Consider the following 10,124-nt stretch of genomic DNA (forward strand, 5'->3'; position numbering starts at 1 on the left):
CTGTGCCTGGGAAAGGGGAGCACCCCTTCAAAGAGCTAACTGGTCTCTGATGGTGGGCTGTGCTGGAGCACAGAGAAGTCTCACATTCCAGAGCAGTGAGAAAGGACCCTGAGCTCCCTGCTCCCATCCATGCCAGCCATGAAGCTGTAGCCTCTGCCAGCCCTGAGCCAAAGCAGGTGGCATCTCCTCTCCCCTGAGCATCCCAGCCCTGTCCTCATCCTCTCTGGTTTACTTCTCCATGCCAGAGATGGGGATTGGGTTGGGAACCAGGATGAGGATGGAGAAGTGGGACCTCAGGGCACAGTGCAGGAATGGTGGGATGTAGGGAAAGCCCAGCCACCATGGGGGAGGCAGGGTAGGAAATGCATAATAAATTAGTTTTATAATTATCAACTATTGCAGTATAGAGGCAGCAGTTTGTCAAACACACAGGTGAGAGGAGGAGGAGGATGAGGATGAAGAAGTCTCCTGGCCAGACGCTTCTTGCTGTCTGCATCCAGGGTGCCAGGGCACGTGGTCTCTGGGCTGGGCAGGAAGATACCTGGCCAGGGCTGGTGAAATGCCTCCTGCAAGGGCTCAGCTGGTAGATACAGAGCCCTTTTCCCAAAAGAAAACTCACACCAGATGATGCCTTTCCCAGCTCAGGGCTGATCCCAGCCCTCACAGGAGCAACACACTCAGGATGCATTATTGCCTTCTGCCATAATTTCCCACCAGCAGCAGTCTCCCAGGGCTTTCCAGACAGCCAGGAGCTCTCACAGGTTTCCCAGCCATTGGAATAGCCCTGTAGGAGTGGGGAATGAATATTTTTTCCAGGCAGAGTGGCCAGCTCAATCATGAGAAGCTGCTGGCCCAGTGAGATGCTGGACTCCTCCGCTCTGCTTTGACTTTGCTAATGCTCTGCCAGGGCTATTGGTGAAATTCTCAGCACTCCCAGATGAGAGATGAGAGCATTCTTTCCCTGCATCCCAGTAAGTATCCCTTCCAGGGATTAATTAGTAAATTAAAAGGCTAGAAAGACCAAATTATTATGGTTAGGCACAAGCCCCGGTGATGACGTGTCTCCCTTGCAGATCTCTTTGCTGTGTCCTGACACACTCCCAGTCCCTAAAGGGCTGAAGCAGCAGATTCACCCCCAGACAAATTCCCTTAGCGGGACACTGGGGTCAGATTTGGGAGGAGGAGACCTACTTACACTGAGTCTGAAAGCCCTGACCATGCAACCCACGGTGCTCCACACCTGAGGGAGGAGCAGGATCCCTGTGCTGGGATGGCACTGACCATGGGCCAGGGGCTGGCAGGAGCTGTGAAGCTGAGGGAGGAGCAGGATCCCTGTGCTGGGATGGCACTGACCATGGGCCAGGGGCTGGCAGGAGCTGGTACAGTTCTGAGTGCTGCCTCTGCACGTGCAGGAAGAAAAGCCCAGTTTGGAGAAGCAGGAAGGACAAGGTGCCAGAATGAGGATGCCACCCTGGGCATTTGTAATGCCTCCCTGGTCCCTGCCATATTCTCTCTGCTCATCCCATTGGTGGGATGACCCACCACCCACCAAACACCCCCAGGTGTGTCTGCAGGTACCCCTTGGCACAACACCTCTGCCAAGCCCAGTGCCTCAAGGCCAGGTGTGTCCAAGCCTCACTCCCCAGATTAAGGCAAGTGATGGGTTAATGAGAGCCACAGCCCTGTTTTCTATTCCTGTCCAAAAAAACCATTACATTTTGCCTGGCAAAAAATTGTTCTTCTTAAACCTGAGTCACTTATGATTCTTTGTTCTGAAATCATGCTCAGTGATTTCTTCTTTTTCCCTGGTTGCCCCTGGCAGAGCCCAAACCCAGCAGGGATCAGCAGGGAAGGGGATGAACATTCCCTGACTACCCTGGGCACACGGAGGGGATTGCCCTGCAAAGGATGGGCACTGATCCAGCCTTATTTTGGGGGCACTCAAAGGGAAGAAGATGCTTTTTTCAGTATGACAAGAAAAGGAGAGGTTAAAAATCTCTTTTCATCAGCTGGGCAGATTTGGGAGATTTTTATCAGCTCTCTTCTTGGTTTAACTCTGGTTAATTTTCTCTTGAAATGTTGGCCCAAGGCAACGCCAAGGCTGGCTGCTGACTCAGTTGTAGCACTGCTTCCCCTCCTGGGCTCTGTGACGTAGGAGAGAAGGAATCCCAAGCAATTATAACTTGATTATTTTACTGAACGTGTGATTACAAATGGGAACTGCAGAGCAATGAGCACTGCAGTCAAGATAAAATTAAAATGAGCCCGGGCTCCCCCAGTCCCAGCTCTTGCTCCAAAGACAAACAGCTGCTTGGGAAGCACTTCACAGCCCAGTTATTTCTCAGTGACCACAGGAAAGGTGATAAAAACCCCATAAAAGCAGAAGAAATTTCCAGGATTATTTTTTTTGTACAGTTCTGCTCAGCACAGTTCTGCTCCCTGGGAGGACGAGCTCATGGGTGGTTGCCAGTGTTATATTAAGTCTCAGTGAGCCTGGAGAGAGGTAGATTAGGTTGGAAATTAGAAAACACTGCAGGGATGGGATGTCCCCTGAGAGGGACCTGACTGAAGAGCCAGGGGATGCCAACGTGGCCGAGCTGGCCCCTTCCCAGCTGCCAGTCATGGTGATCTGGGTGTCCCTGGGCATTGTTCTGGGCTCCTGCAGGCACTGAGATGAGCCATGGCAGGGCAGTCACTTGCTCTTTCACTACTGTGGATTTTCCCAAAGAACTTGGTGTCACCCCAGCAGGCTTTTCCCAAGCCTTGGGGTGCTGAGCATCACAGAGGGACCAACAACTTGCTGCTGGCTGCCAGCTGACTCCATCCCTGCCTCTGCACCTGGAGAACAGCCTGCATGGATGACTTCTAAGCAGGATGGCTCTCTGGAGGGTGAAATAACTCTGATTTGGGGAACCATGGGGCTGAAAGGAAGCAAGGGAGAGTTGCAGCAGCACAGAGGGAACATCCGTAGCAGTGCCAGCAGCAGCTCTCCAGGGCTGTGTGGCTCGTGCCCAAGCCCAGCTCCAATTGCAGAACCAGCCTTCTGTCAGGAAAAGATGGTGTGAGTCAGGGATTTTGGCGAAGCAGCGTCTTCCTGAGGCTGGAGGAGGACTCTGTGCTGAGAACATGGAGCCTTGAGAACCATGGCTACCTCTGAGCCCAGGAACTCAGCACAGGCTGGGGAAACCCAGGAGGGAGGGAGCTGGGAGGCTGAGAGTGGTCAGAGCACCCATGGGTACTTTAAATTTCACCCCTGCCCTATTTCCCCTCGAGTGACCCAGCGCTGGTAGGTGACCATAGAATTACAGAATTGCTGAATGGTTGGGGTTTGAAGAGACCTTAAAAGTCATCCAGTTCCAACATCTCATCCCCACAGGTGGAGACACCTTCCACTAGACCAGGTTGCTCCACGCCCCGTCCAAACTGGCCTGAAACACTCCCAGGGAGGGGGCATCCATATCTCCTCTTGGCAATCTGTGCCAGCACCTCACCATCTTCACAGGGAAGAATTATTTCCCCAAATCCAGTCTAACCCTGCTCTCTGTCAGTGTAAAGCCATTCTGCCTTGTCCTATCACCTAGCCCTGTCCTTGTCCAAAGTCCCTTTCCAGCTCTGTTGGAGACCCTTTAGGTACTGAAAAGCCACAACAAGGCTCCCCTGGAGTCTTCTCTTCCTCAGACTGAACAATCCCCACAATTTCCTTATAGGAGAGGAATTCCATCCCTCCAGCTAACTTTGTGGCCTCTTCTGGACTTGAGATGGCCACAGTGACAATGCAACAGCTCAGAACATGATAGTGTCACAGGATAGCGTCATGGCATCAGAACCCATTGGCACAGAGCACCAGGTTCTTTTACCTGGTGAAAAAAAAAATCCCAAATGTGACAAAATATATGGAAAACCCCTCTTGTAAGAGGTACTGATGTATCATCTGCAACCTCAGACATCCAGTGCTGGGGGTGAGACCTCACTGCACACCCATGGGTGCAGCTGGGTGCCTCCATGGTGAAGAAGGGAGGTGGGAGGAGGAGGGCAAGGGAAGAGCAGGAATCCACACAAAGGAGATCCCAGACCTGTGCCCTCGAGGCAGGTGTGGGAACAGAGGGATCCTGCCTCCTGTCTTCATCTCTGGCTGCTGCCTCGCTGGCAGGTTGTGAGGAGAAGAGCAGGGAAGGGAGCACAGGAGCTGTCAGAGGTTGTTAGTGCTGTGACACCTCTTAATAAGGCCCATCTGTCTGGAAGGCAGCAGATCCGGCAGGATTTCTGCAGACCTGATGGGGAGTGCTGCTGCCAAGGTTTTACAATCAGCACTAATAAACACGCTGGGGCAGCATTTGGCACCACGAGCTCCAAGAGCCCAGCACGAGAGTGAGAAAATCGGGATTGCAACAAAAAACCTCAACACAGCACAGAGCTCCTGGGAAACTCCTAGCATCTTTTGGGATGTTTTGATCCAGCTTCTGGGGATGTACCTGGTTCCCACAGACACCCCTCTCACCTGGGAATGTGCACATGGACATTCCTTAATCAAAAGACTGAACAGGTTTTCCAGAAACCTTTATCCAAACGTCCATCCTGTCTTGTCCTTGTCCCAAGAGACACAGGCAGCTGCATGAAGCAATAACTGTGAGAAGGAGATCCCTGTCTGTGGGAAGAAGGATTGTGGGGAGACTGTGGGGATAAAATCTGCTGTGACAAACCCTCTGTGTCATCTCAGGGCAGCACGTGTCACCGGGCAGAGGGCACTCCTAGCGCAGGAGGGCACCACACAGAGGAGCAGCTGGGCCTGTAGGTGTGGAATAGCAGCAGAAAAAGCCCATGTGATTTGGGAAATGCCACATTCAGGCATGATGAAAGGGTAGAGCTGAGTCAAGTGGCTATCGATGAATCACAGGCTGTAGGGAACACGCCGGTGGGTGTTGAAAAGGCTCTGTAAAGCTTGGCTCAGCTGCAGCAGACATTTGGGCGTGCAGGAACGTGCTCCGCTGCCTCTTAGCTCCTGGGGAACTCCTAGCATCTTTTGGGATATTTTGATCCAGCTTCTAGAGATGTACCTGGTTCCCACAGACACCCCTCTCACCTGGGAATGTGCACATGGACATTCCTTAATCAAAAGACTGAACAGGTTTTCCAGAAACCTTTATCCAAACGTCCATCCTGTCTTGTCCTTGTCCCAAGAGACACAGGCAGCTGCATGAAGCAATAACTGTGAGAAGGAGATCCCTGTCTGTGGGAAGAAGGATTGTGGGGAGACTGTGGGGATAAAATCTGCTGTGACAAACCCTCTGTGTCATCTCAGGGCAGCACGTGTCACTGGGCAGAGGGCACTCCTAGCGCAGGAGGGCACCACACAGAGGAGCAGCTGGGCCTGTAGGTGTGGAATAGCAGCAGAAAAAGCCCATGTGATTTGGGAAATGCCACATTCAGGCATGATGAAAGGGTAGAGCTGAGTCAAGTGGCTATCAATGAATCACAGGCTGTAGGGAACACGCCGGTGGGTGTTGAAAAGGCTCTGTAAAGCTTGGCTCAGCTGCAGCAGACATTTGGGCGTGCAGGAACGTGCTCCGCTGCCTCTTCCCAGGATTTTCCCACCAGGGCTGGGGATACCTTGTGGGATCAAGGGGAACCAAACACCACAGTGTCCATGGGGGTCCCTGAAGCAGGGGAAGGGACCTGTAGATGGGTGCCCTGGGATGGAGCATGGTGTCCCAGTTGGTGTGAACTGAGCTTTGCCATGACTGGCCTGCCCAGGGAATGTTTGGTGCCACCCCCAGCTCCTGCAGAGCTCCCTCAGATGATTTGGCCTCTCTTGAGTGAGCAAAATTAAACTAATTTCACTAGAAAATCCTACTATGTTGAGCAGTGTGGAGCACCATGCTGCAGGGACAGTGAGTCTCCTCTCTGCTGGGGATGGGGGGTCCCCAAATCAAAGGAGCTGATCCTGTGCATCCCCACAGACGCTTCCCCTTTGTGTTATTACCACAGGTGGTCCAGCCTGGTGTCCCCACTGAGGCTCCCCTTCCCCAGGGTCGTGGTGCTGGGTTGCAGCTCTGTCCCCAGCCTGCCCCACTGTCTGTGAGGGCTGGCTGGAGAGCTCCTCACTGCCAGAGCTAAGAATCGCTGTAAGTGTACACTTCCTTAAATCCCTTCAACTCCTGAATTAAAATACGGATGTGGGATTTAACTTGGAAGGTTTTTGAAGGAGATATTTTTGTTATACATCATCACGCGTGTCACGAGCCTCAAATATTTGGAAGGGCTGTATAAATAACTGTGTGATCACCTTTTCTCATCTGGCTTCTGCCTCTCCCTGTCCCACAGCTGCCACGGAGCAGGGAAATGTGAGTGGCACTCGGAATCTGCAAGTTTACTCTCAGTTACTTTCATGAGAGGTTTCTCGAGTTTTCATGAGAGGTGCTGTCACAAGATTTGTTTCATCTGAAAGGGAGGAGAGGAGAGGAGAGGAGAGGAGAGGAGAGGAGAGGAGAGGAGAGGAGAGGAGAGCAAGACCAGGGTTCATGAGGATGCTGCTTCCCAGAATGTCTGTCAGACACCTGCAAGTGTCAGGACAAAATTGTTGACACTGAAATACCGTCTGGGACAAAACACACACCATGCACTGGGCAACATTTGTGTCAATCCCAGAAGTCTTGGCACGTGAAATCTCAGAATAATGGATAGGAATTTTTATTACATTTTCAGTGGAGAGAGAGGCAAAATAAGCCAGAAGCTGTTTCCCACCTTGACAGCTGAACCAGCCAGGGAGACCTGAGGATGTGACCTGGCATGTCCCACATCTTCAGGCCCATCACCCCAGACCAGCAGCCAGTAGAAATGCCCCAAGGCCTGCACCCCAAAAATGCCCTCCTGGCCCTGGGGCATGGGGTGGAGGGCACCCTGAGTGATTTTTTCCCAAAAAGATGTTGCTATTAAAAGACTTTCTGGTTCTACAACATGGATCATCAGCCAGACAGCTTATCTTGGGTTCAGCTGAAACCCCTCCATGCCAGGCTGCTGCTGCCGCAGTCACCCGGAGAAGAGAAACGTTTGCCATATGCTGAGGGATTACTGTATAAAACTGAGATGCTTGGCTGCATGCCAAGGCACAGGGTTTCCAAATAGAGTCTGAATCCTGGACAGAAAAGTTCCAACTAAATATAGACATGACAGCCTCAGAGTCGACTTTTTTTTTTCTTTCTTTCTTTTTTTTTTTTTTTTTTTTCTTTTTGTTTGAGTTCACTTAAAATAGCATCTTGAGGGTTTTTTTGTGCCCTGCTGAGGGGGCAGGTAGAGGCATGTTTACAAACACAGTTACAAACCCAAGGACACGGTGGGATGGGAATATCACCCTTCCTCCTGCACATCCTTGAATGGTCCTGAGGGTGGAGCAGATGTGGGTGCAGAGCACTCAGGCTGTCTCCAGTCCTTGGGCAGGAACCAGGAGAGGTGTCCTCTTCATCACACCCTGCCCAGAAAGGTCTGACAGCCTAAAAAACATTGCAGGGAGCCAAAAAATGTGGGGCCTGTGATGACATGGGACATGACAAGTGGGTGGCACCTGTGGAAACTCACTGACACACAGCTCAGCAAGGAGAAGCTTTGCTGGCTGGTTTCAGAAGAGCCAGTCCTGCTGCTGGGAGTCAGCAGGGATGGAAGGCTAAGAAACACTCAGCAAGGAGATGGTGCTTTCACTTGGAAAAGGCGGTGTGGATTTTCTGAGCTGCCAGCCCTGCTCACACCTCTTGGAGATGTGGGCTGGATTACTCAGCCATAGAACTACTGGCAAGTGAAGCAAAAAAATTGAAGTCCAGCACCAGGATGGAGCAAGGGATCTCAGTGGCTTTGGGATGCAGCTGCTCCGGGTGCAGTAAGTGAAATACTTTTGCAAAAGTCCGTAGAAAAAGCAACAAAGCCTAAATATCTGGGATGGGAAAGCAGGTGTTGGATGTGCTCCTCACACCCAGCATGGAGTGCTGGGAAAAAGCATTGGAGAAGGACTGGAGAGAGCTCATCCACATGAGCTGGCCACGTGTGCTTGAGGCAGTGGGATGCTGGAAGCTCTTTAAAGGGTTGGAGGAGAAAACTCCCAGAAAGCTGTAAGTCATTGGCTGTCTACCATCACATATATATAAAATATAACATGAGAAAATATTGTTAATAGGCTTGATGACAGAAAGCAGCTGAGACAAGCCCTTGCATGCATGTTGGCTTGCACAGTATCTGCCAAGGGTTGCCCAACACCTTTGCATTCCAAGCAGGAATTTATTTAAGTGTCCACAGCTCCCAGGACAGCTGATAGGGATAAAAATGAAGCAGATGTCTGAGACATCTGCCCTTAAAAAATATAGGATGTCTTAGTATCAAATAATCAGTTGCCCAAAAGGGAAAAAAAAAAGGTTTAAACTAATATAAAAAGGCAGGAAAGTGGCTGAGGTGGGATCCCACTCCAGCAGAGGAGCTGCCAGGAGGAAGAAGGCTGGCTCTGTAAAATTCCTGTTACTAAACAATGGTGCTGGGAAGGTCGGTGACACGGGGGAGGTAGGGCTAATAATAACAAATACCGTTAGAGTTATACCTTACATAGAGAAAACTGCACTGGAACTGGCTTTCCAAGAGCTTTTGTTTAATTTATGGGGCTCAGGCTATTTTTAGCTGGCAGATCCTTGGGGTTTTATCTGGGATCGCTGCTCTGAGCCAGCAGCTGGAACATTTTAATTGTTTGCTCTGGATTTAGGGTGGTTTTTTTTCTCTTTTCTAAAGGGAGAAAGAGGAAAGCAGGTGCTGGGGCCTGACCTTGCTGGTCTCCACATTTCCTTGGCAGCACCTTCTGGAGCAGGGAGAGCAAGTGGGTCTTGGAGCAGCTCTCTGCCTCCTGGGAGACTTTTTGGGGTGGTGCTGGGTGGTCATGAGTCAGAACACCTATCCTCCAGCCCAGCCAGGATCCTGCACTCATCCCCAGCCCCTGCCAAAGGCCAGCAGCCAGCAGGTGAGAGGGTGGCAGGGGGACACTGTGTCTCCCCATCCTCTGGTTGCTATGCAGGTCTAAAAATAGCCTGGGCAGTGCAACAAGGAGGGAGCATCCCCTTCTTCCAGGAAAGCCAGGAGCACTCCAGGCCTGCGTGCGGCGGCGCTTTATTTGTCAGGAAAGCCCTTTGGTATCTGCCTGGAGCGTGGATGTGAGAGGAGCCATCTGCTCGGGGACAGGAGGTGTTTACACCAGCCCGGGCACAGACGCCCTCTGCGGAGCCTCGTCCCTGCTGGCACCCGCCCTGCTCAGAGCTTGGCCCCGGTGATGAAGGCAGACGTCTCTGTTTATGAAAACACCGGCTCCTCCACTCTGGGAGCTCCCGGGGCAGCTCACAAATCCATCCTGGCTGGTGGCTGCTGAGAGCTGGCATGGTGGGTGACAGAAGGACTGCCACGTGCTGGGCTGGTGTCCCTGCCGTGCAGGGCACCGGGAATGCTGGCAGCCTCTCCAGAGCTGTGCCCTAGGGCTGGGCACAGCCAGAGCACCCTGGGTGGGCAGGGCTGGAGGAGCTGCTGGGCTGCACCCATGGCAGAACCACTGGCCATGTAGGGCACACCACAGCACCAGAGGGTGTTTTGGGGTTACCTGTTCCACTGCCTATGCTCAGGGCTGCTGCAGACACCTCTCCCTGTGCTCCTGTGAAGGTGTTGGTGAGCTGATGAGACAGAAAGGAGGAAATTAAAAGCAAAGCAAAACACCTCAGCCTTGAGTATGCTCCCAGGAGAGGGTGAAGTACTCCGAGACCCCATCTGCCTGCACTGACCCAAGAGGATGAGGAATTGGCATTAAAGGGAAAATTTTAAAAGTTTTTCTGAAGAACGGCAAAAAAACACAAGTTTTCAACCTTACTTCCTCCCTGCCTTTTTTTTTTTTTTTTTTTTTTTGGGTCTCCCTACAGAGTAATTCTTTTTCATTTGGATCCTGCTGATACAAATAACCACAGGTTTTGGGCTGAAACATCAGCAATCACCTCTTTCCATTGCTGGCCAGCATGGCAAGCTAATTTTAACCTCCCAAGCTCCCTCCCATCTCCTGGAGGTTGTCCTGTTGGAGCCAGGGAGTGCTAGAAAATAGTGCATCGCCCACTCATCCAGCC

The sequence above is a fragment of the Onychostruthus taczanowskii genome, unplaced genomic scaffold (assembly GCF_017590055.1).
Source record: "Onychostruthus taczanowskii isolate IOZ18803 unplaced genomic scaffold, ASM1759005v1 scaffold51, whole genome shotgun sequence".
Classification (NCBI taxonomy): domain Eukaryota; kingdom Metazoa; phylum Chordata; class Aves; order Passeriformes; family Passeridae; genus Onychostruthus; species Onychostruthus taczanowskii.